Source organism: Henckelia pumila, chromosome 1 (assembly GCF_033568475.1).
Source record: "Henckelia pumila isolate YLH828 chromosome 1, ASM3356847v2, whole genome shotgun sequence".
Lineage (NCBI taxonomy): Eukaryota > Viridiplantae > Streptophyta > Magnoliopsida > Lamiales > Gesneriaceae > Henckelia > Henckelia pumila.
The window spans coordinates 77417046-77444988 of NC_133120.1; the positions used below are offsets into that span (position 1 = coordinate 77417046).

General features: G+C 41.3%; 2 long non-coding RNA genes across 4 annotated transcripts; both read left to right on the forward strand.

Annotated features, from left to right (window-relative positions):
* The first annotated feature begins 238 nt into the window (after positions 1 to 238).
* Positions 239 to 27943, forward strand: LOC140893680 (uncharacterized). 3 transcript variants are annotated; one of them, XR_012153283.1, is made up of 3 exons: positions 239 to 764; positions 1031 to 1466; positions 11742 to 12038. It is a non-coding gene; the product is annotated as an uncharacterized lncRNA (long non-coding RNA). The 3 variants fall into 3 exon arrangements; XR_012153289.1 differs by lacking the exon at positions 239 to 764 and adding an exon at positions 26264 to 27943 and having other exon boundaries at positions 950 to 1466; positions 11742 to 11812; XR_012153277.1 differs by lacking the exon at positions 239 to 764 and having other exon boundaries at positions 950 to 1466.
* On the forward strand, positions 24766 to 26227 carry LOC140893668 (uncharacterized). Its single transcript, XR_012153266.1, has 3 exons — positions 24766 to 25317; positions 25405 to 25428; positions 25696 to 26227. It is a non-coding gene; the product is annotated as an uncharacterized lncRNA (long non-coding RNA).

Below are 27943 nucleotides of genomic sequence, written 5' to 3' on the forward strand. Positions count from 1 at the left end.
GGCCCGAGAGCTTTTCTCCGCGGCCCGCCTCAACTCGTTTCCACATATTTGAAGAGAAGAAGCCGGGCACCTGGTATGTAAGGACCCGATGCTAATTATCCTATTATTTGGCTAGATTTGATAATAATTATTTTAAATTGATGAATTAAAATAATTAAGCCAGATAATTAAATTGTGTGTTAAAAATATGTATTAAAAAATATCGGTGTATAGACGGTATTAAAATACATATTTAATTTTTATGGCACACAGGAGTTGGAATTAAATTAACCGGGTCAAGTTTGGACTCAATTAAATATACAACACACACAAAAGCATACAATATATTATTACATTCATTTCTCTCTCCTCCCAATCTCTCCCTCTCGACCGTGCGCTCTGCTCTTCTTTCCCTTTCATTTTCTTTCAATTTTCGTTGCCTTTGACTGGCGATATCTCTTCCGTCGTTGCTCCAAAAATTATTCCGAGCGTAGTTCCGGAATCCTCGTGACGAGAGATTTATTTTAGTACCAATTTTGTAAGCTTTTCTCGCACTTTTCGAAAACCCATCGCACCAGCCGCCGCCTTCGCCGCCCCTAGCCGCCGTCCGACCGCCGCCTGAGCTAGGAGGAAGGTTGTGTGAGTTGTTTGGACCTTGAATTCGAAACTTTGAGGTATATTTTGAATTAGGGTTTGAATTTGGGAATTTTTGGTTGAATTCAAATCCAAATAATTGATATATGATTATTTGTTGGTTGTAAGTGCTATATTTGAGCCGATTGGAGGTATAGATCGAATTCCCTATTTTTATGGAATTATTTTAAAAAATTCAGTATGTGTATATTAGAGATTTTCGAATTTGGTGTTGAATTATTGAATGTTTGGGTCTTGGAATACCTTAAAATTAATATATAATAGTTCTGGTATTTTTGGGAATTTATCGGAATTTTTCAGAATATTAATTTGGGTATTTTCGACCCTAGAATCGAATATTTGAATTGTTTGGAAGTTAAAGTATATGTTAGGATTGATGGAATGGTAATTGACTCAGGTTTGGAGTAATTAGGATTGCACCAAGTTTGTAAGAATTACTCTGGTAATTATTTGGCAATTAAGGTACGGATTGATCGCTATCTTACAGCCTTTATGAGGATATGTAAAATGTCTAATTGCTATTTGAGGTATTGGCTTGTTTATATGTTTATATGATGATTGTTATGAATTATGCATTGCATTCATATTGAACCATTATTCTCTTATTTCTGAGATTGTCATTCACTCTATAATGAGTTGTTTAGACATCAGAGCCGAGGGTGTTTTGACTCTCACCTCTGATACTAGCGTAAGGGCTGCGCAGTTCTACAGACTGTCCCCCTTGACGCGTACTGATGCAGGACCGCGCAGTGTTTGAAACTGTCCCCTAGCACAGGTGGCCACAGATTAGCTATTGTTCTTTGGATCCAGATTTTGATATCCGATGTTCCTTGGTACCATTCACTTGCATTGCATTAGTTGTTTTACATATCATTTATTTTGCTGTAATTTATTTGATCTTCGTACTGGGGTTTGACCCCTGTTGAAACGACCCTAACTCTATAATTAATAAATAAATATGCGGAATTTTTTTTTTTTATATATACTTACTAAATAAAATATGCACATATATGCCCATACATACATGCACAAAATAAAAAGATTTTAAATAAATAAATAAATAACTTAAATAAAAATTGCATTCTTTAAATAAAATAAATATCTGAGTCAAACATTTAATTAAAAAAATACTGCATAAATAAAATGATTAAAGTTTGCATGCACCGACAATATTCAATAAAATATTCAAAACCACAACCACTGAAACATAATTAAAAAGTGTAACATGCTGACATAATTAAAACATGCAATGTGACTCAGACATCTATCACGGTCACGGGGTCACTGCATGTCCGCTCATATGTCCTCGCCGTCGGTAGGAGTTACATCCTCCTCTACGAACTCACCTGCACCATACCAGTGTAGTGAGCCTAGAGGCCCAACATGCTAACATAACAAGGGTTTAAAATAATTTAAAACAATTAAATACTAATACATAACATATACATGAATGAGCATGCTTAAAAATATCATAACATAACATAACTTAAAATAACATAATACATAAACATTGTTGAGCAATTAATTTTCTAACATCGCATGGTTGTATCCGTAGTATAACCTTAAATCATACATTAAATACTGATCAGCGTGGAAACCAACGTACGTGGCGGTGACGAATCACCTCTTAAATTGGCAGTAAACTGCCCTTCAATAGTTCACATATGGGGACGAATCCCCCTTAAATTGTTACACTACTTCAACTTCCAACCTAAAATATTTTCTTTTGCTCAACCTTAAACATTTAATTATGCATAAAATTATTTCATGAATGCATGTACTTAAATAAAAATGTGTGTCCTTCATATATATTTAATTTAATTTCTTACTATCATATAAATATTAAAATAACTTCAATGCATAAAATAATTAAATATATATTCAGGACACATGCAAATTTCTCATGGATTGTACTGGACTGCTGGTCCTAACACTCAAGTCCAATTTCTTAAATCTGGCCCATTAACACTGAGACTGGCCCATTAACATACTTAAGCCCAATAAAATTGTTCTAAGCCCAAATAAATTTATTAAAGCCCATTAAAACATTCTAGGCCCAATAACAACTTAACCTGGCCCAATGGGCCCAAAAGCCCAAAGACTGGCTCAATAACTTTTATGGGCTCAAAAGCCCATAAAATTAATGGACTAACTTAATTAAAATTTTAAAAGCTCAAATAAAATTATTTGGGAGTCCAAATAATTTTATTTCTAATTAATTGACCCAAAAACCAATTAATTCATAAAATACTTTAAAAATAAAAAAACTCGAGCCCGGCCCACCAAACCCAGACTCGGACCAACTTAACCCGACCCACTACCCTACTGACCCAACCCGGACCCAACTGAAAACCCTAAGACCCGTCGCCCTATCCCCTTCTCGGCTGCGGCCGTGAGCAGCAGCCACGGAGCCTGCTCCGGCCGCCCCTGGCCGGAGCGCCGCCGCCCAGACGTAGCCCACGTCTGGGCGGACCTGACCTGCCCCAGCCCCATGCAGCCTGGACCTCCTCGCCGAGCCCTCCCTTCTCAAAACCCTAATCTGCGCACCAAGGGAGCCCGATCGAACCAGCTCCAATTCTAGGCACTTTTGGCTTGAACCATCCGAGCCAATCGAGCCTAGACTCACCTTATACCTCCTAGGGACCTTGACCAGCAGCCTAGACACAACCATGGCTAAGAAACATGAGCATGGCAATCAAACTCACACTACAAGCCACAAATTTCATGAAAGCCGAAACTTTTCTGGAAATTCTTGAAAGTTTTTGATGCATACACAATACACACACTAAAATATCTGATAGGCACGAAAAATAGGGAAAGAATCATGCCTTGCACCGAATAAATCGATTGAGCAACGTACGTAGAACGTTTCCGGGACAACGGGACGACGAACACTCGAAGTTTCGAAGGAACTCGACTATGAAACCTTCTTGGAGATGTCTGGCCGAGGAAGATGATGAAGATGGTGGGGTGAGGCGGCTGAGTGAAGGGAATCGGTTGTGGGGTTTGGGTAGATTAGGTTAAGTTTTTAATAAAATAGGTTTTTAGGAAATTAAATATATTAATAAGGATTTTAATATATAAAATATATAACTTAAAAATCTAATTAAGAAAAAAAATCTGATAACAAAATTTAAAAATATAAAAATCCCGAAATATTAATTTAGGGAAATTTTAAAGATAATAAAAAGTCATTATTTTGGCTTATTTTGAATAAAAACGGACTCCTAAAATTATATAAAATTAAATACTAAAATTTTTGAGGAAATAAAACTGAAAATAATATTTTTGGGCTCTAAAAATACTCATGGAATAAATTGGCTAGAAAATTGTCATCTCGTCCGTCCACGGTCTCGTCTACGTGATCAAAACAATTAAAATACTAAAAAATCGTAAAAATCACTAATTATGGGTTAAATGCTTAAAAATAAATTAAATCATGCACAAATAATTCACATAATTATTTAACCCATAAATCTAAAATTTAAATAATTAAATATCCTAATTATGCATGCGGATTTACGTATTTAAAATACCGGGTGTTACAATTCTCCCCCCCTTAAATTGAATTTCGTCCTCGAAATTTAAAGTACTTACCCGAACAACTCCGGGTAGCGAGTCCTCATATCTGCCTCGGTCTCCCAAGTAGCTTCCTCCTCTGAGTGATTCAGCCACTGGACTCTGACCATCGGTATGACCCGCGTCCTAAGCCTCCGCTCCTCCCTAGCCAAGATCCGCACTGGCCTCTCCTCATAAACTAGATCTGGTGGCAACTGCAAGGGCTCGAAATCCAACACATGCGACGGGTTAGAGACATATCTCCGAAGCATGGATACATGGAAAACGTTGTGCACTGCCGCTAGCCCTAGTGGTAGAGCTAAACGGTAGTCCAACGTGCCAACTCTCTCCAAGATTTCGAATGGCCCTATATACCTCGGATTAAGCTTGCCTCTCCGGCCAAAACGCTCTACTCCCTTCATAGGTGACACGTTCAAGAATACGTGATCACCTACAGCGAACTCCAAATCTCGTCGTCTGGTATCTGCATAACTCTTCTGACGACTCTGAGCAGTCCTCATCCGATCTCGAATCTGAGTCACAATGTCAGCTGTCTGCTGCACAATCTCAGGACCCAGTAAAATTCGCTCACCAACCTCATCCCAATGCACAGGAGATCTGCATCTCCTCCCATACAATACTGCATAAGAAGCCATACCTATAGACGACTGAAAACTGTTGTTATAGGTAAACTCCACTAATGGCAGTCTAGTCTCCCAAGAGCCCGAAAATCAATGACACAAGCTCTCAGAAGATCCTCGAGAACCTGGATCACCCTCTCAGACTGACCATCTGTCTGGGGATGGAATGCTGTGCTGAACAAAAGCCTAGTCCCCAAAGCTGTGTGCAGACTCTTCCAAAACGCAGATGTGAATCTCGGATCTCTGTCTGACACAATAGACACTGGTATGCCATGCAGTCTAACAATCTCTCTAATGTAAAGCTCTGCATACTGTGTCAAAGAATAAGTAGTCCTCACCGGCAAGAAATGAGCTGACTTGGTGAGTCTATCCACAATCACCCAAATCGCTGTGCAACCTCTGGCACTCCTCGGTAAGCCAACCACAAAGTCCATCGTAATATTCTCCCATTTCCATTCCGGAATAGGAAGAGGTCTAAGAAGTCCTGCTGGACGCTGATGCTCTGCCTTGACTTGCTGACAAGTCAAGCACTCTGACACCATTCTTCCGATGTCACTCTTCATCCCGGGCCACCAATACAATAGCTGCAAATCTTTGTACATCTTCGTACTTCCGGGGTGAATGGAGTACGGAGATGTGTGAGCCTCTGCTAAAATCTCAGCTCTCAACTGATCGACGTTCGGTACCCACATCCTACCACGGTACTGAACGATGCCATCCACCACTGTATACAAGAGGTTACCCCTAACCTCATCTCTCTGTCTCCATCGCTGCAACTCCTCATCAGTAGATTGTCCATCCCTAATCCGATCTCGCAGAACTGGCTGCACCGTCAACACTGACAAGCTCGGTGCATGACCACTCGGATAACACTCCAAGTCAAATCTCTGAATCTTGCTCTGTAGTGGTAACTGTACAGTCAAATATGAGACCACTGACGACTTCCGACTCAAAGCATCTGCTACTACATTAGCTTTACCCGGATGGTAGCTAATGTCACAGTCATAATCTTTCACCAACTCCAACCATCGGCGCTGTCTCATGTTCAACTCCTTCTGTGTGAAGAAGTACTTGAGACTCTTGTGGTCTGTGAAAATCTTGCACTTCTCGCCATACAGATAGTGCCTCCAGATTTTCAAAGCGAAAACCACTGCTGCCAACTCCAAGTCATGCGTCGGATAATTCTGCTCATGAACCTTCAGCTGCCTCGATGCATACGCAATAACCTTGTCACACTGTATAAGTACTGCGCCTAAACCCAGCTTAGACGCGTCGATGTACACCACTAACTCCTCGTGTGGTACTGTCACTGCTAACACCGGTGCAGTAGTGAGTGCTTCCTTCAGCTGATCGAAGCTCCTCTGACAGTCTGAACTCCAGATAAACTTCGCATTCTTCTTGGTTAAGGAAGTCAAGGGTACTGTAATAGAGGAAAAACCCTTGATGAACTTCCTATAATACCCTGCCAAACCCAAGAAACTGCGAATCTCCGAAGCATTCTTCGGAATACCCCAATTCTGCACTGCCTCAACCTTCGACTGATCAACTGCAATCCCATATCTCGAAATAATGTGGCCAAGAAATGCCACCTGCTCAAGCCAGAACTCGAACTTGCTGAACTTGGCATACAAATGATGCTCCCTCAAGGTCTGCAAGTCTATCTGAAGATGCTGTCTATGCTCCTCGATGCTCCTAGAATAGATCAAGATATCATCTATGAAGACTATGATGAACTGATCTAGATACGGCTGAAAGACTCGGTTCATGAGATCCATGAAAACCGCTGGAGCATTGGTCATCCCAAATGGCATCACTAAGAACTCGTAATGCCCATATCGTGTCCTGAAAGCAGTCTTGGACACATCTGTATCTCTAACACGCAACTGATGATAACCAGATCACAGGTCGATCTTGGAGAACACCGAAGCTCCCTGCAACTGGTCAAATAAATCCTCTATCCTCGGCAATGGATACTTGTTCTTCACTGTGACCCTGTTGAGCTCTCGGTAATCGATGCACAGTCTCATACTGCCATCCTTCTTCTTCACAAATAACACCGGAGCCCCCCATGGAGAAAAGCTAGGACGAACAAAGCCTTTCTCTAACAACTCCTGAATCTGCTCCTTCAACTCTTTCATCTCGGTAGGAGCAAGTCTGTACGGTGCCTTAGAGATAGGCACGGTGTCTGGCACCAAGTCGATGCTGAACTCCACATCTCTCACTGGTGGAATTCCTGCAACATCCTCCGGAAAGACATCCGGAAAGTCACGAACCACCTCTATCTTTGATAATGATCTGCTAGACGGCTCTGAAGTCGTGACGATGCTCGCTAGAAACCCCTGGCAACCCCGTCTCAACAACTTCCTCGCCTGGATAAGAGATATCACTTGAGGAATATCACTGCTCTGAGATGCATGAAAAGTGAACGGGTCGCCTACTGTAGGTCTCACTGACACTGATCTCCGACGAAAATCAATCGAAGCTCCATTGACTGTCAACCAGTCCATACCCAAAATCAAATCGAATCCACTCAATGGCAAAACCACCACATCTGCTCGAATGGAGTGTCCCTGCAGCTCCAACTCCAGTCCTCAAATAACCTTCGAGGTAGAAATAATCTGCCCTGACGGCATAGTAACATCATACCCACTGTCAATACTCTCAGGTGTGATGCCTACCCGCCTGATAAACTCCAGGGAGATAAATGAATGCGTAGCCCCTGAATCTAGCAACGCAAACGTGGAGTTGCCTCCAACTAGAATTCTCCCTGCACGCAGAAAATTCCCAACAATTTCATACCACTACCAAATTTTCCCCAACGAGTCACTACTAATTCTTAATTCTAATCACAAGTAAAACATGCTTACTATTCTAACATGCAGTTAAATAACCCAAATAACAACAATTCCAAAATAAAGATGAAATTTTAACCAAAGGAAAATTATTAAAATGTTAGGGGTAAGATATACCGGTGATCAAGGAGGTGTCTGGATCTACCTCCTCGGCCTGCATCACAAACACTCTACCAACGGTGTTTTTCTTCCTCGGGCAGTTAGCTATCTGATGCCCTGGCTCCCTACAGTGGTAGCAAACTCCTGCTCCCAATAGACAAGGTCCCGAATGCATCTTCTGACACTTCGGGCAAGTAGGATAACTTATGGCATTAGGGGCCCCGCCCCTCTGCTGGTGTGGCCTCTGCTGTGGATTCGGGCCCTTAACCGGCCCTGTAAACTGCTTCTTTGCAGGAGGCTGCGAAGATGGTCGCTGATACCCAGCCTGAAACTGCCTCTTCCCCTGCTGCTCCCTCTGGATCTCTCTCCGACCCTCCTCGGAACGCAAGGCTCTACTGACTGCAGACTCATAAGTAAGGACGTCTGCCATGCGAACATCATGCTTGATATCCGCCTTCAAACCCTCCACAAACTGCCTCAACTTCTCTGGTGGACTATCTGAAATCAGAGGCACAAAGCGACAGCCCCTCTCGAACTGTCTCACATACTCGACCACTGTCTTGTCCCCCTGACGGAGACTCATAAACTCCCGGATTATGCGACTGCGCACATCCTCAGTGAAGTACTTGGCGTATAAGATACGCCTAAACTCTGTCCATGTCAGTGTAGGAAGGTGAACTCCCCTGGCAGCACCCTCCCACCAAAGAGCTGCGTCACCCCTCAGCATGTACGTCGCACAGTTCACCCTGTCGGTATCTGTGATCCCCATATAAGCAAAGATGGACTCCAGAGATCGAATCCATCCCTCAGCCACCAAAGGATCGGTGGTACCAACAAACTCCTTGGGTCCCTTCTTCTGGAACCTCTCAGCAACGTCCTCCTCATGGGACAACCTAGGGCGAGTAGCCTGCTGCTCTAACAGAGCAGTAATCCCTGCCATCATATTCGCATTGGCCTGCTCCAATGCTGCTAGAGGGTTCTGCAGAGGTGGAGGTGGAGGTGGAGGTGTAGGTGTAGGTGTAGGTGGAGATCCCCCACGTCTGTTCATCGGTCTGGGAGGCATTCTGCACCACCACATATTTCTTTACGTAAATCGCCATGCATAACTAAGTGGTTTAAAAGTAATGCTAACTTAAATCCAAAGAATTAAATCATACTATAAACACTTAAAACTTACAGACCGGTAGCGTGGATTTCTGAGCTCGCATAGCAGTAATGACCCCTCCAAGGACCGTGCTCTGATACCAACTGAAACGACCCTAACTCTATAATTAATAAATAAATATGCGAATTTTTTTTTTTTTTATATATACTTACTAAATAAAATATGCACATATATGCCCATACATACATGCACAAAATAAAAAGATTTTAAATAAATAAATAAATAACTTAAATAAAAATTGCATTCTTTAAATAAAATAAATATCTGAGTCAAACATTTAATTAAAAAAATACTGCATAAATAAAATGATTAAAGTTTGCATGCACCGACAATATTCAATAAAATATTCAAAACCACAACCACTGAAACATAATTAAAAAGTGTAACATGCTGACATAATTAAAACATGCAATGTGACTCAGACATCTATCACGGTCACGGGGTCACTGCATGTTCGCTCATATGTCCTCGCCGCCGGTAGGAGTTACATCCTCCTCTACGAACTCACCTGCACCATACCAGTGTAGTGAGCCTAGAGGCCCAACATGCTAACATAACAAGGGTTTAAAATAATTTAAAACAATTAAATACTAATACATAACATATACATGAATGAGCATGCTTAAAAATATCATAACATAACATAACTTAAAATAACATAATACATAAACATTGTTGAGAAATTAATTTTCTAACATCGCATGGTTGTATCCGTAGTGTAACCTTAAATCATACATTAAATACTGATCAGCGTGGAAACCAACGTACGTGGCGGTGACGAATCACCTCTTAAATTGGCAGTAAACTGCCCTTCAATAGTTCACATATGGGGACGAATCCCCCTTAAATTGTCACACTACTTCAACTTCCAACCTAAAATATTTTCTTTTGCTCAACCTTAAACATTTAATTATGCATAAAATTATTTCATGAATGCATGTACTTAAATAAAAATGTGTGTCCTTCATATATATTTAATTTAATTTCATACTATCATATAAATGTTAAAATAACTTCAATGCATAAAATAATTAAATATATATTCAGGACACATGCAAATTTCTCATGGATTGTACTGGACTGCTGGTCCTAACACTCACGCCCAATTTCTTAAATCTGGCCCATTAACACTGAGACTGGTTCATTAACATACTTAAGCCCAATAAAATTGTTCTAAGCCCAAATAAATTTATTAAAGCCCAATAAAACATTCTAGGCCCAATAACAACTTAACCTGGCCCAATGGGCCCAAAAGCCCAAAGACTGGCCCAATAACTTTTATGGGCTCAAAAGCCCATAAAATTAATGGACTAACTTAATTAAAATTTTAAAAGCCCAAATAAAATTATTTGGGAGTCCAAATAATTTTATTTCTAATTAATTGGCCCAAAAACCAATTAATTCATAAAAAACTTTAAAAATAAAAAAACTCGAGCCCGGCCCACCAAACCCAGACCCGGACCAACTTAACCCAACCCACTACCCTACTGACCCGACCCGGACCACATACCCGACCTGGACCCAACTGAAAACCCTAAGACCCGTCGCCCTATCCCCTTCTCGGCTGCGGCCGTGAGCAGCAGCCACTCCGTGGCTGCTGCCGGCCTGCTCCGGCCGCCCCTGGCCGGAGTGCCACCGCCTAGACGTAGCCCACGTTTGGGCAGACCTGACCTGCCCCAGCCCCCAGCCCCATGCAGCCTGGACCTCCTCGCCGAGCCCCCCTTTCTCAAAACCCTAATCTGCGCACCAAGGGAGCCCGATCGAACTAGCTCCAATTCTAGGCACTTTTGGCTTGAACCATCCAAGCCAATTGCGCCTAGACTCACCTTATACCTCCTAGGGACCTTGACCAGCAGCCTAGACACAACCATGGCTAAGAAACATGAGCATGACAATCAAACTCACACTACAAGCCACAAATTTCATGAAAGCCGAAACTTTTCTGGAAATTCTTGAAAGTTTTTGATGCATACACAATACACACACTAAAATATCTGATAGGCACGAAAAATAGGGAAAGAATCATGCCTTGCACCGAAGAAATCGATTGAGCAACGTACGTAGAACGTTTCCGGGACGACGGGACGACGAACACTCGAAGTTTCGAAGGAACTCGGCTATGAAACCTTCTTGGAGATGTCTGGCCGAGGAAGATGATGAAGATGGTGGGGTGAGGCGGCTGAGTGAAGGGAATCGGTTGTGGGGTTTGGGTAGATTAGGTTAAGTTTTTAATAAAATAGGTTTTTAGGAAATTAAATATATTAATAAGGATTTTAATATATAAAATATATAACTTAAAAATCTAATTAAGAAAAGAAATCTGATAACAAAATTTAAAAATATAAAAATCCCGAAATATTAATTTAGGGAAATTTTAAAGATAATAAAAAGTCATTATTTTGGCTTATTTTGAATAAAAACGGACTCCTAAAATTATATAAAATTAAATACTAAAATTTTTGAGGAAATAAAACTCAAAATAATATTTTTGGGCTCTAAAAATACTCATGGAATAAATTGGCTAGAAAATTGTCATCTCGTCCGTCCACGGTCTCGTCTACGCGATCAAAACAATTAAAATACTAAAAAATCGTAAAAATCACTAATTATGGGTTAAATACTTAAAAATAAATTAAATCATGCACAAATAATTCACATAATTATTTAACCCATAAATCTAAAATTTAAATAATTAAATATCCTAATTATGCATGCGGATTTACGTATTTAAAATACCGGGTGTTACACCTGTCCCTCGGGACTGCTGTGGTTTTGTTGTTATTGCCTTGGCAGGTAATACAGGTGGTTCTGTTGCCTCTGGTGGTGCATCTGCCAGTGGAGCCCAGGGAGGGTATTGAGTCGTTGTGAGTTCCCAGTTATTATATATTATTATTGGAGTCTTTTATTTGCCGGGGAGATGCCCCGTGTATCTGTGTTGATATTTTTACGACGTTTGGGATTTGCTTGTTGATGTGTTTAGCCTTGCCAGCTTGCATGTGTTTAGTCCTGGCCAGTGCGGCTGTAGGTTTGTGTGTTGTCGAATTGGACACTATTTTCGAGTATTGTATTGCTGTCTGAGTTTTTGATTTCCCTGATATGTCCGATTTACGGGGAGGTCATGCCGAATTTTTGGTAGGCCCGAAAGCAAAATTTTAACTCGTTTTTGCTGTTTACATTAATTAATCCTGATTGCATGATTATTAAATACTAATCAGGAATGGGCCCTCACATTTGGTATTAGAGCATAAACTGGGATATGCTCGAAATAGAGTCTAGTACACTTGAGTTTAGGCAAAAATGAAGATGATTGCGTATTTTTTGACTACTTTCTCTTATCTGTTATTTGTTACTTGAATGATTTGCTTTAGAGTTAGTAGTTAACTAGGCTTTGACTTTTAGTTAAGATCGTTTGCCTAGAATTACGTTATCATCTTGTGCTATCTTTTTTCCTAAAGATTTGACCTTGGATTTCTTTAGATGGCCCCTAGACTTCGAGGTGGAAAAGGAAAGAATGTTGTCCAAGAATCTGGCGGTCAGAATGAGGTTGGTCTTGATGGAGTCTTGCGTGGGAAACGTGGTCGTCCTGCAAGAAATGTAATAAATGATATTGATGCTGAAGTGGACCAGCTGGGCAATCAAGTTGATGAAATGGAGTTGGTGGTCGCTGGATTTCAAAGATTGAATCCACCCACCTTCAGTGGAGATGAAGGCTGTAGTAACCCATATTCCATTTTAAGATAATAATATAATAAACATAATTAAGGGTTGGTAATTAATCAATTTCGGAGTGTTATTGGACTTCGGAAGAGAATATGGGCTTTTGACTTTGGGCCGGATCGGAAGCTCCGAACCCAGATCGAAAGCTCCGATCCTAGCCACTTCGGAACCTCATCGGAAGCACAGAGATCGGAAGCTCCGATCCTGGAACGGACGTTCCGATCTCCAGCTGCCAGTAATGCTCGATGACTCAGCCGCGAGTTTTGACAAGTGTTGAACGTAGAGCAGATCGGAAGCTCCGATCACCCGATCGAAAGTTCCGATCCCGACGTGTCACACATGCATGCAATGAGCTGGATCGGAAGCTCCGATCCTGAAATCGGAAGTTCCGATCCTGGCCGGGAATTTTGCCTATAAATAGGGCTTCTCAAATTCATTTCTAAATACGAATTCCCGAGTTTTTTTCTTCAGTTATATAGTGTGAGATATACACTTGAGGGCCCTATCGATTATAATAGAAGTTCTGGAATAATCAAGGTGTGGTTATAGTCATCCGGGACTAGCGACTCCAAAGAGCTAACTACGGACGAAGGTATGGTTCGGGAATCTATTTAAGTTTTGGGAGTACTTATTAGCTTAGTTAAGGTTTATAGAATTTATGTAGTGATACGGTGAACTTTTGAATATAGGCTTGGAACCTAGGATCCTACTTTACTTAAACTAGCCTAGAGGTACGTACACATTGACTGAGATTGCCAGCGAGTATACATGTTTATATGTTGCATTTATTTGGCATGATGTATGATTTACCGTTTTCTATACTCATATGTCATGTGCATATACACGTTGAGCCTATACCTTGTTATACCTGACTATAGAGCCGCTCAGCTCTATACTCGATAGTCTGTCACTAAGAGTACCGCGACAGCGGGGGCATTTATGTCTGTCTACTCTGGTGTACTAGATGAGTGTGGTTGCACCCAGAGGTTGATCCGTGCGGTGGCAGCACTCATGTGGCGCCGGTTCTGAGCATGATTTTTCAGATGACCCTGTACCAGTCATCATGTTTCATGCATTATATACATATGTTTACTCATGTCTATGTACTGGGCGTTAGTGCTCACGTCCTAGTTGTTATCTTGGACACCCTATTCCATGGGACAGGTCGCAGGATGGACGGAGCTGGTAGTTCAAGGCAGGACTAGGAAGCAGGAGCCTTGAGGATTTTTTTATACAACAGGATTCGATATAGCTGTATAATGTTTACTGTTTAAGGTTTCGATTTGGATGTATCACTACAGATTTAAGCCTGGATTTTATTACAGCTGATATGTATTTTATGGTTTTGTTTCCGCATGTTTTACTCTGTTAAGTTATTTTGCTGTATTAAGTCTAATGCATGCTATTAGTTTCCAGTTAGTAGGTGATACCATGCAGGGTCACTACATTTTTGGTATCAGAGCATGCTTAGATTTTGGGATTAGTACTTGGGATTTAGTCTAGTAATTCTTGCGCATTTGGGATTTTAATGTGCAATTCTTTTCAGGATATGGCTGACGAGAGTCACGGTAGTGTTGGCCAGGGAGGTGGTCATCATCATCGTCATCATCGCCATCATGATGATCAACATCGTCATCATGAGGATAGACGTCGCTACTCTATCAATAAGTTCATGCAAGTAGGATCGAAACCCTTGGTGGGAGGCGAGAATCCTGAACAAGCTAGAAGCTGGATGTCTAAACTCGAGAGTACTTTCCGAGCTTTCGATTGTACTGAGGATCAGAAACTGGAAGTTCTAGAATTCGTTCTAGAGGATCGAGCACGTTTTTGGTGGGATGCCAAAGCTGCTCAGGCACGTACTGAGAGAGGACAGGTGACTTGGGGGGATTTCTGTCGGGAGTTCCAGAAATTGTATTTTCCTCCAGCTGTTTGCCAAGCACGATCTATGGAGTTGCTTACTCTGAGGCAAGGATCAATGACTATTGATCAATATCAGCAACGATTTCTTGATCTGCTACCTTTCAGTCCTCATATTAATGAGAGTGATGAATCAAAGTATGATATCTTTCTACAAGGTTTGAACCAAGATATCTACTCTCAGGTTGTCGTCTGTGATGACCCGGTATCTTTTGAGACTTTGGTGAACCGTTGTCGTCTTGTGGAGACTAGCAACAGGCGGGCACAGTTGATGATGCCAGGACAGCCTAGTGGATCTTTTGAGCCTCGAGCTCAATCTTTTGTGCAATCTGTACCTACGTCTTCTTCTACTCCTACTACTTCATCTGGATCTCGTGGTTCATGAGGTATGTTCCGTTTTGGGAAGAAGAAGAAGAAGGAGGATTTTTGTAGTTATTGTGGAGGGAAGCATCCTGTAGCATCATGTCGAAGAGCTACTGGTGCTTGTTATATTTGCGGTCAGCAGGGACATCTGCGGAGGGATTGTCCTCAGCGTATGGGTTCTGCTAGTGGATCGGGATCACAGGTTGGATCTCAGGCTTCTACTTTTCCACGTCAGCAGCCAGCACCATAGAGTTCTTCTGGTTATCGTTCCCAGACTCAAGGGCAGATGTTTGCTCTGTCTCAGGAGCAGGCTACAGAGGGAAGCGATCGCATGTTGGCAGGTACCTTTTTGTTATGTGGTATTCCTGCACTTGTATTAATTGATACTGGAGCATCGCATTCCTTTATTTCTAGTTGCTTTGTTAAGAGACATAGATTACCTTATGTATCATTAGATATGGATTTAGTTGTATCTACTCCGTTGGAGCAAGAGATAGTAACTAAGCGTCTAGTGATGGGTTGCCTTCTGGAGTTTGAGGGTAATGTGTTAGCAGCTAATTTGATGATATTAGCGATGACAGATTTTGACTGTATCTTGGGAATAGATATGCTGACTTTGTATCACGCTACTGTGGATTGTTATCAGCGTCTGATACAGTTTCATCCTGCTAAGGGTGAAAGCTGGTATTTTTATGGTGAGGGTGCGCGACCTCCGATGCCACTTGTTTCGGCTCTGAAGGCATGTCATGTCTTAGAGTCAGGTGGGGAGGGCTACCTTATCTATGCAGTTGATATGTCCATGAGTAGTACGGGTATTGATCAGTTACCGGTAGTCAGTGAGTTTCCTGATGTATTCCCTGATGAAATTCCTGGTTTTCCTCCGGTTCGAGAGGTTGAATTTGGTATTGATCTAGTACCAGGAACTACGCCTATATCCCGAGCACCTTATCATCTGGCACCATCAGAGATGAGGGAATTGAAACAGCAGTTACAGGATCTGCTTGATAAGGGATATATTCGTCCGAGTGTTTCTCCGTGGGGAGCACCTGTTTTATTTGTCAAGAAGAAGGATGGATCGATGCGATTATGTATTGATTACAGGCAGTTGAATCGTGTCACCATCAAGAATAAGTATCCTTTGTCGCGGATTGATGATCTATTCGATCAACTACAGGGTACTTCTGTTTACTCGAAGATAGATCTGAGATCTGGATACCACCAGATGCGGGTACGAGACTCAAATATTTCTACGACTGCTTTTAGGACCAGATACGGGCATTATGAATTTCTGGTTATGCCATTTGGTTTGACGAATGCACCGGCAGTCTTTATGAATCTGATGAATCAGGTATTTCGAGAGTATCTGGATAGATTTGTCATCGTCTTCATAGATGATATTCTTGTCTATTCTCATGACAAGGATGAGCATGCACAACATCTAAGGATTGTTTTACAGACGTTACGAGATAAGCAGCTGTATGCGAAATTGAGCAAGTGTGAATTCTGGCTTGATCGGGTAGTGTTTCTCGGTCATGTGATTTCTAATGAAGGGATATCTGTTGATCCTAGTAAGATAGAGGCAGTGCTGAACTGGTCTCGTCCGACGACGATTGCTGAGATTCGTAGTTTCTTGGGTCTAGCGGGATATACCGTTGGTTCATCGAGAATTTTTCACAGTTGGCCAGGACTTTGACTCAGCTTACTCGGAAAGATGTTTCCTTTATATGGTCCTCGGATTGTGAGGAGTCATTTCACGAGCTGCGTAGACGTCTTACTACTGCACCTGTGCTAGCTCTACCCTCTAGATCAGGAGGTTATGTTGTCTATACTGATGCCTCTGGTCAGGGGTTAGGATGTGTTCTGACACAGCATGGACATGTTATTGCCTATGCACAGTTGAAGACGCATGAAAGTAATTATCCAGTACATGATCTCGAGTTAGCCGCCATTGTATTTGCGCTCAAGATTTGGAGGCATTATCTTTATGGCGAGAAATTTGAGATGTTCACGGATCACAAGAGTTTGAAGTATTTATTCAGTCAGGCGGAGTTGAATATGCGACAGAGACGCTGGCTGGATCTTCTGAAAGATTATGATTGTGAAATCAAATATCATCCAGGTTTTGTTAATCTTACTGCTGATGCCTTGAGTCGGCAGGTGAGACTTTCTGCACTTCAGACTAGTGAAGTATCTCATATGATTCAAGAGTGCTGTTCATTGAGTTTTACGCTCAAGCACAAGAAAGGGAGGAATGGGATTTGTTTGTATACTATTCTATCTGAGCCAGCATTGTATTCTCGGATTAGAGATGCTCAGATATCTGATGTTAAGACTCAGCGTTTGGCATGTCTAGCCAATGGAGTTAATACATCTGGATTCCATTTTCAGGCAGATGGTTTATTGTGCCTATCTAATCGAGTGGTTGTACCTAATGATGCGGAGCTCAGGAATAATATTCTTTCTCAAGCTCACAGGAGTCGATTATCAGTTCATCCTGGTAGCATGAAATGTATAAGGACTTGCGAACTAGATTCTGGTGGAAAGGGATGAAGAGGAGTGTGTATCAATTTGTTTTGAGATGTTTGGTATGTCAACAGGTCAAGGCTGAACATCGATGGCCAGGTGGATTATTGCAAAATTTTGAGATTCCCGAATGGAAGTGGGAGCACGTGACTATGGACTTTGTTACCCACTTTCCTATGACGTCACGTCAGTGTGATGCTATCTGGGTCGTTGTTGACCGTTTGACGAAATCAGCACGCTTTATTCCTTATAATTGGGAGTATTCTTATGATCGCATGGCACGCTTATATGTCCAGGAGATAGTGCGATTACATGGGATTTCAGTGAGCATAGTTAGTGATAGAGACCCGCGATTTACCTCACGTTTTTGGGGTAGTTTTCAGCAGGCGTTGGGTACCACTCTGAGTTTGAGCACTGCATATCATCCGGAGACTGACGGACAGTCAGAGCGGACGATTCGTACATTGGATGATATGCTACGTTCTTTTGTTATGGATTTTGGCTTATCTTGGCAGGATCAGTTACCTTTGATCGAATTTGCTTACAATAACAGTTATCATCGTAGTATTGATATGGCACCTTTCGAAGCATTGTACGGTCGACAATGTCGTACTCTGTTATTCTGGGATGAAGTCGGGGAACGGCATGTCGAGGGTCCTGAATTGGTGCAGCAGATTGTAGACAAGGTAGATTTGATCAAGCATAGGATCAAAGTTGCTCAAGATAGACAAGCCAGTTATGCTAATATTCGTCGCAGGCCACTTCAGTTTGAGCCTGGTGAATATGTGTTCCTTCAAGTATCACCTTTCAGGAAGGTGATGAGATTCGGCATGAAAGGCAAGTTGTCTCCTCGTTTCATTGGGCCTTTCCAGATACTGGAGAAGATCGGAGATGTTGCATATCGTTTGGCTTTACCGCCAAATCTTTCCAGTATACATAATGTTTTTCATGTGTCGTTACTTCGACAGTATATAGCTGATGAATCTCATGTGATTCAGTCTACTGATATTCAGCTAGAGCCAGATCTGTCTTTTGTTGAACGACCAATCTGTATCCTAGACAGGAAGGAGAAAGTTCTTCGGAACAAGACTATACCACTTGTGATGGTACAGTGGCAGCGCGAGGCGTTGAAGAAGCAACTTGGGAAACTGAGAATCGTATGCAAGCAGAATATCCTGAGTTGTTTGCTTTGTATTTTTGATTACCATGTAGTTGTAATTACAGTTGTTGTAATAAAACATGGTTTGAACGTTTCATATTGTTATCTTGATTTGTCTTTAGATGTTATTTCGCGGACGAAATATCTAAAGGTGGGGAGAATGTAGTAACCCAGATTCCATTTTAAGATAATAATATGATAAACATGATTAAGGGTTGATAATTAATCAATTTCGGAGTGTTATTGTACTTCGAAAGAGAATATGGGCTTTTGACTTTGGGCCGGATCGGAAGCTCCGAACCCAGATCGGAAGCTCGGATCCTAGCCACTTCGGAACCTCATCGGAAGCACAGAGATCGGAAGCTCCGATCCTGGAATGGACGTTCCGATCTCCAGCTGCTAGTAATGCTCGATGACTCAGCCGCGAGTTTTGACAAGTGTTGAACGTAAAGCAGATCGGAAGCTCCGATCGCCCGATCGGAAGTTCCGATCCTAATGTGTCACACATGCATGCAATGAGCTGGATCGGAAGCTCCGATCCTGAAATCGGAAGTTCCGATCCTGGCCGGGAATTTTGCCTATAAATAGGGCTTCTCAGATTCATTTCTAAATACGAATTCCCAAGTTTCTTTCTTCAGTTATATAGTGTGAGATATACACTTGAGGGCCCTATCTGTTATAATAGAAGTTCTGGAATAACCAAGGTGTGGTTATAGTCATCCGAGACTAGCGACTCCAAAGGGCTAACTACGGACGAAGGTATGGTTCGGGAATCTATTTAAGTTTTGGGAGTACTTATTAGCTTAGTTAAGGCTTATAGAATTTATGTAGTGATACGGTGAACTTTTAAATATAGTCTTGGAACCTAGGATCCTACTTTACTTAAACTAGCCTAGAGGTACGTACACATTGACTGAGATTGCCAGCGAGTATACATGTTTATATGTTGCATTTATTTGGCATGATGTATGATTTACCGTTTTCTATACTCATATGTTATGTGCATATACACGTTGAGCCTATACCTTGTTATACCTGACTATAGAGCCGCTCAGCTCTATACTCGATAGTCTGTCACTGAGAGTACCGCGACGACGGGGGCATTTATGTTTGTCTACTCTGGTGAACTAGACGAGTGTGGTTGCACCCAAAGGTTGATCCGTGCGGTGGCAGCACTCATATGGCGCCAGTTCTGAGCATGATTTTTCAGATGACCCTGTACCAGTCATCATGTTGCATGCATTATATACATATGTTTACTCATGTCTATATACTGGGCGTTAGTGCTCACGTTCTAGTTGTTATCTTGGACACCCTATTCCATGGGGCAGGTCGCAGGATGGACGGAGCTGGTAGTTCAAGGCAGGACTAGGGAGCAGGAGCCTTGAGGATTTTTTTATACAGCAGGATTCGATATAGCTGTATAATGTTTACTGTTTAAGGTTTCGATTTGGTTGAATCACTACAGATTTAAGCCTAGATTTTATTACAGCTGATATGTATTTTATGGTTTTGTTTTCGCATGTTTTACTCTGTTAAGTTATTTTGCTGTATTAAGTCTAATGCATGCTATTAGTTGCCAGTTAGTAGGTGATACTATGCAGGGTCACTACAAAGGCAGTGAAAAAGCTGAATCTTGGTTGAGAGCCATGAACAACCTGTTCGGGTTGGTGCACTATAATTCTGAACGAAGGGTAACAATGGTGGTTCTACAACTGAAAGATACTGCTGAACGTTGGTGGGAGGCTATGCAAACAGCTCTGGTTGAGGCTGGTAAACCTGATACTTGGGATGTTTTCTGCTCCTAGTTCCGACAAGAATATGCTCCACCTTCTTTTGTGGCAGAGAAAACATCTGAGTTCTTCAATCTGGTTCAAGGTGATTTGAGTGCTGTAGAGTATGCTAGAAACCTGTTTTCATTGTTTACTTATGTGCCACACATTGCTTCTAAAGATGGAGCTAAACTTGAAAAGTTTATGGAAGGACTAAATCAGAATCTTTACTCCTTGGTCTTGGCCAGCAACCCAGTTGATTATGCTGATGCGGTTGACAAAGCCATCAGACAGGAAGCAGGGTTAAGAAGGGGTCGACCGCAGTATACGATGCAAGTACCCTCTGGCAGTGCACCATTTTCAGCAAACACCTCTTTTGCACCCCAACAATCATTTCAACAACCTAGGCCGCAGAGATTTAAGCCTAAGGGAAAGCAATTCAAGAAAAAGTCATTTAGCACTTCCTCTAGTTCTGGTAGTTCTCATGGTGGGGGATCTTCATGGGTTCCTAGAGAGTCTTACAATAGGTGTGGAGGAAGGCATTCATCCGATCAGTGCGTAGGAGTTTAGGGAGTCTGTCGTACTTGTGGCCAACCAGGACATTATGCAAAGGTTTGTCCTAGTGGGGGAGGACAACAGCATCGGTCTTCTCAGTTTAGCCAGTTTCCTCGAGCTTCAGCTCCTAGAACTTTCACTCCTCAGTTTGCGCCACAACCTAGTTTCTCCCAACCGAGAGGTCCTTCTCAGCAGCAGTTCCCAGGGCCTCAGCAGGATAGAGTTCATGCATTGACTCACGACCAGGATCAGGATGCACCTGGAGGGGTTATAGTAGGTATATGTTTTATCTTTGATCATCCTGCTCGTATATTGATAGACACAGGAGCATCTCATTCATTTCTATCTGCTGCATTTATTGTTGAGCATGAGATTGCTACTTCCTTGTTGATTGATCCAGTGTCTGTGTCTACCCCTGCCGGTGTGTATTTGAGATCACGTGAGATAGTGGTAAACTATGTGATCCGTTCCGATGAAAGTATTATGATAACCAACTTGATTAAGTTGTGTATGTCTGATTTTGATTGTATTATCGGAATGGATACTTTGACCAACTATTGAGCTACCGTTGACTGTTTTCATGGAGTAGTGATATTCCGACCGTATGTTGGTGGTAAATGGAATTTTTATGGTGATGATTCTCGATCCCGTATTCCTTTAGTGTCAGCCATGCAGATGTTTGGGTTATTGTCTGCTGGGAATGAAGGGTATTTGATCTATGCAGTAGATGCTACTCAAGACAAGGGATTGAAGGTTTTAGATATTCCAGTGGTTGAGGAATTTTCTGACGTATTTCCCGAAGAGATTCCAGGCTTTCCACCTCAAAGGGAAATAGATTTTAGCATTGATTTTATGCCAGGATCAAATCCAGTTTCCAAAGCACCTTATGGATTAGCTCTAGCAGAATTGAAAGAATTAAAAGAACAGTTGCAGGATCTCCTGGAGAAAGGTTACATCAGGCCAAGTATGTCACCTTGGGGAGCTCCTATACTGTTTGTGAAAAATAAAGATGGATCGATGAGGATGTGTATTGATTACCGTCAGTTAAATCAGATCACAGTAAAGAATAAATACCCATTACCACGCATTGACGATCTGTTTGATCAGTTGCAAGGTACATCTGTGTACTCAAAAATTGATCTTCGTTCTGGTTACTATTAGCTTCGAGTCCGTGAAGAATATATTCCAAAGACAGCATTTCGGACACGATATGGTCACTATGAATTCCTCGTCATGCCATTTGGGTTAACGAATGCTCCAGCGGTTTTTATGGATTTGATGAACCGTATATTTTGAGAATTTATAGACATATTTGTTATCGTTTTCATTGATGACATTCTGATCTATTCAAAATCGTTGAAGGAACATAGAGATCATTTGAGGTTAGTTCTTCAAACTCTCAGAACTGCACAGTTGTATGCCAAGTTTTCAAAGTGTGAGTTCTGGTTAGACAGAGTTGTATTTTTGGGACATGTAATATCAGCTCAAGGAGTGTCTATTGATCCCAGTAAGATTGATGTTGTCCTTAATTGGACAACACCCAAGAATGTTTCTGAGATTCGTAGTTTCTTGAGATTGGTTGGATATTACAGGTGATTTATCGAAGGATTTTCTAAGATAGCGAAGCCTATGACATAACTGACACAGAAAGATCGACTTTTTGTTTGTACTAGAGAGTGTGAAACTAGTTTTCAGACTTTGAAAGAAAAGTTAACCATAGCCCCTGTTTTAGCTTTACCTTCGGGCTCAGGTGGGTTTGTCATTTGTACAGATGCTTCTCTAAATGGACTTGGATGTGTTTTGATGCAGCATGAGAGAGTTATTGAGTATGCATCACGTCAATTAAAGCCTCATGAAACTCGATATCCAGTTCATGATTTAGAGTTGGGTGCCATTGTATTTGCATTGAAAATATGGCGTCATTATCTGTACGGAGAACAGTTTGTGATATATTCTGATCACAAAAGTCTTAAGTATATTTTCACACAATCTGATCTGAACATGAGACAACGTCGCTGGATGAAATTGCTTAAGGACTTTGATTGTGATATTCAATATCAACCTGGTAAGATGAATCTAGTTGCTGATGCTCTTAGCCGAAAAGTTCAGAATGCAATGTTAACATCTCTTACAATCTCTAAAGTCCATGAGCACTTGGGGACTTCAGGTTGGACTTACCAACCTAGTGGTGACTACGTTATAGTTTCATCTATTCAAGTTGAACCACAGATAGTTTCTGACATCAAAACAGCACAAAGGACTGATCCTTATATTCAGAAGTTGAAAGAATTGTCTCAAACAGGACAGTCAGATAAGTTTGATGTCACTTCAGATGGAATTTTGCGTTTTAAAGGAAGACTTGTGGTTCCAAATTTGATAGACTTGAAAGAAGCTATCTTGCGAGAAGCACATTGTAGTCGACACAGTGTTCACCCAGGTAATAGAAAGATGTATCATGCCTTGCGATCCCAGTTTTGGTGGGAAGGTATGAAAAAGGAAATTTCAGACTTTGTAGCAAGATGTTTGACTTGCCAATAGGTTAAAGCTAAAAGGATGAGACCTGGTGGTATGTTACACAGTATGGAAGTGCCACAGTGGAATTGGGAGCACATTGCTATGGATTTCGTGACACACCTACCTCGATCTGTTCATGGTTGTGATGCTATTTGGGTGATTGTTGATAGATTGTCGAAATCAGCCCATTTTATTCCATATGATCGTACTTGCCCTTAGAAGAAAATGGCTAAGTTGTACATTGACAATGTGGTGAGATTGCATGGTGTGCCAGTAACCATAGTATCTGATCGTGATCCAAGATTTACTTCTAAATTTTGGGCTAGTCTGCAATCAGCCTTGGGTTCAAAGTTAGCGATGAGCACTGCCTATCACCCACAGATAGATGGTCAGTCAGAGAGAACCATCCAAACATTGGAAGACATGTTGAGAGCTATGGTGATGGATTTCAGTGGCAGTTGGCAAGAATCGTTATCTTTGGTTGAATTCTCCTGCAATAACAGTTTCCATACTTCGATTGGAATGACTCCTTTTGAAGCCTTGTATGGAAGAAAGTGCAGATCTCCAACTTGCTGGGAAGAAGTAGGAGAACGGCGATTGGCTATGCCTGAATTCGTTCAGGAGATGAAGGACAAAGTTGTCTTGATCAGTTAAAGAATGAAAGCAGCCCAAGATCGCCAAGCTAGTTATGCAAACAAGAGGCGTAGACCTTTAGAATTTCAGGTTGGTGATTATGTTTTCCTGAAAGTTTCACCGTTTCGTGGTACTATGAGATTTGGATGTAAAGGGAAGCTAGCTCCTTGTTATATTGGTCCGTATATGATTGTTGAGAAGATTGGTATTTTGGCTTATCGTTTGGACTTTCCGCAGAGTTTGTTTGTGATACATGATATGTTTCATGTATCGATGTTGCAGAAGTATGAGCCAGATCCATCTCATATCTTGAGGGCCAAGGAGGTAGAGTTGGATAGTTCCCTTAGCTATGCCGAGTACCCAGTGAAGATTCTTTATCGTAGAGAGAAGCAACTCCGGAGCAAGACCATTCCTTTGGTTATGGTTCAGTGGAGTAGACATGGGACAAAATAAGCTACATGGGAAATCGTGGCAAAGATGCGTCAAGAATGGCCTCACTTGTTTGAGAATGCAGTGAATTATTCCATGTACTCTGATTATCCTGTGTATTATCAGTGGTAGATGTTTAAACCACTTTTTATGTTGTATTATGTGTGTGTTCCATTTCAAGGACGAAATCTTTATTTAGTGGGGGAGAATTGTAAGGACCCAATGCTAATTACCCTATTATTTGGCTAGATTTGATAATAATTATTTTAAATTGGTGAATTAAAATAATTAAGCCAGATAATTAAATCGTGTGTTAAAAATATGTATTAGAAAATATCGGTGTATAGACGATATTAAAATACATATTTAATTTTTATGGCACACAGGAGTTGAAATTAAATTAACCGGGTCAAGTTTGAACTCAATTAAATATACAACACACACAAAAGCATACAATATATTATTACATGCATTTCTCTCTCCTCCCAATCTCTCCCTCTCGACCGTGCGCTCTGCTCTTCTTTCCCTTTCATTTTCTTTCAATTTTCGTTGCCTTTGACCGGCGATATCTCTTCCGTCGTTGCTCCAAAAATTATTCCGAGCGTAGTTCCGGAATCCTCGCGACGAGAGATTTCTTTTAGTACCAATTTTGTAAGATTTTTTCGCACTTTTCAAAAACCCATCGCACCAGCGGCCGCCTTCACCGCCCCTAGCCACTGTCCGACCGCCGCCTGAGCTAGGAGGAAGGTTGTGTGAGTTGTTTGGACCTTGAATTCGGAACTTTGAGGTATACTTAAAATTAGGGTTTGAATTTGGGAATTTTTGGTTGAATTCGAATCCAAATAATTGATATATGATTATTTGTTGGTTGTAGGCGCTATATTTGAGCCGATTGGAGGTATAGATCGAATTCCCTATTTTTATGGAATTATTTTTCAAAATTCAGTATGTTTATATTAGGGATTTTGAATTATGGTGTTGAATTATTGAATGTTTGGGTCTTGGAATACCTTAGAATTAATATATAATAGTTCTGATATTTTTGGGAATTTATCGGAATTTTTTTAGAATATTAATTTGGGTATTTTCGACCCTAGAATCGAAGATTTGAATTGTTTGGAAGTTAAAGTATATGTTAGGATTGATGGAATGGTAATTGACTCAGGTTTGGAGTAATTAGGATTGCACCAAGTTTATAAGAATTACTCTGGTAATTATTTGGCAATTAAGGTACGGATTGATCGCTATCTTACAGCCTTTATGAGGATATGTAAAATGTCTAATTGCTATTTGAGGTATTGGCTTGTTTATATGTTTATATGATGATTGTTATGAATTATGCATTGCATTCATATTGAGCCATTATTCTCTTATTTTTGAGATTGTTATCCACTCTTTAATGAGTTGTTTAGACATCAGAGCCGAGGGTGTTTTGACTCTCACATCTGATACTAGCGTAAGGGCCGCGCAGTTCTGCAGACTGTCCCCCTTAACGCGTACTGATGCAGGGCCGCGCAGTGTTTGAAACTGTCCCCCTAGCACAGGTGGCCACAGATTAGCTATTGTTCTTTGGATCCAGATTTTGATATTCGATGTTCCTTGGTAGCATTCACTTGCATTGCATTAGTTGTTTTACATATCATTTATTTTGCTGTAATTTATTTGATCTTCGTACTGGGGTTTGACCCCTGTCCCTCGGGACTGCTTTGGTTTTGTTGTTATTGCCATGGCAGGTAATACAGGTGGTTCTGTTGCCTCTGGTGGTGCATCTGCCAGTGGAGCTCAGGGAGGGTATTGAGTCGTTGTGAGTTCCCAGTTATTATATATTATTATTGGAGTCTTTTATTTGCCGGGGAGATGCCCCGTGTATCTGTATTGATATTTTTATGACATTTGGGATTTGCTTGTTGATGTGTTTAGCCTTGCCGGCTTGCATGTGTTTAGTCCTGGCCAGTGCGGCTGTAGGTTAGTGTGTTGTCGAATTGGATACTATTTTCAAGTATTGTATTGCTGTCTGAGTTTTTGATTTCCCTGGTATGTCCGATTTATGGGGAGGTCATGCCAAATTTTTGGTAGGCCCAAAAGCAAAATTTAACTCGTTTTTGCTGTTTATATTAATTAATCCTGATTGCATGATCATTAAATACTAATCAGGAACGGGCCCTCACATGGTATCTAGCCTCAAGAAAGTTTCACGCCCTAGATTCTCGAAGGCAAGGCCCGCAGAGCTTGAAATGGGTAATTGAAGGAAGCTGGACTTTCTCTTATTCTTTGAATCCTAAGAGCCCGGCTCATATTCCCGAGATGAGAGAACTTGCTATTTTATCAACCGGGTCCTATACTCATCACTTCGGAAAATCTTTTTATGATCCTCGCCTCAACCGGTGTGAACCAGGAAGGGGTCCTCGATCACAGATGGAGAAGCCAGGGGAGCATGCATTTCAGCCTGGGAATATCAACTCCAAATCTCATTCGGGTTTGTCAAGCGTTTGGACCAGGTATATTTATTTACTTGTTGGAATATCTAAATTACTTTGTGGAGGAGTCTGGGCTGCTGGACATGGTGAGGTTTGGGAGTGGAAGGCGACGTGTGAGGAGGGTGAGAGAATATAAAATTATAAATGGATGGGGAGAGGCAAATGGGTCTTCAAATATTAAAGTATGATACATAAATAAATATCTTGGCATTTCGGCTTGGAGCAGTCGGGCCCCTGGGCTTGAGATGGACACTAGGAGGAAGCCGGACTTTATTTCATTTTCTGAATCCTAAGAACCCGGCTCATGTCTTTGAGGCAAGATAAGTATTTTTATTTTTACATCATTTGAATTTATTCAAGTATTATATGGAACGAATAAAGCCACAGATGGTTGTGGAAAGGGGAAAGAGATGAGAAACGCATCACCATAAGTTGCAGAAGGTGATGGGCGATCTGTAATGCTTAAAAATATTATATTCGGTGGGCTTAAGTATTAATTAAGATGTCAAGTTGGTTGGTGGATGTCAATTGGTGTTTTCACGTTGATGCGATTATCATAAAATGGGTACCCGGGGGTGGGTGAATTCCCGAGCAAAATAGAAGGCGAGTTCCTTGTCTTCTTGGAGATGAAACCTATACACTGAAAAACAAGGAAACTCGTCAGTGGGGAGCCGGAATGGTTTCCGGCGTCGCCACTCCGATGCTTAAGTTAGATTAAGATGTATGGAGTGGGCTTATGATATTTAGAGAAATTGAGAGTGTAAATGTGAAGATGTCAAAGAACGTAAGAGAACATAAAAACATACCATGACCAGGACAGGGAGCCTGGTATTTATAGGAATTCCGGAGAGATCCCAATAATTGTACGTTATGGGTTTCTGACATCTATTAAATGTGATTAGATGTTTTTCGTGATTTCTGGATAGTGTCCATGAC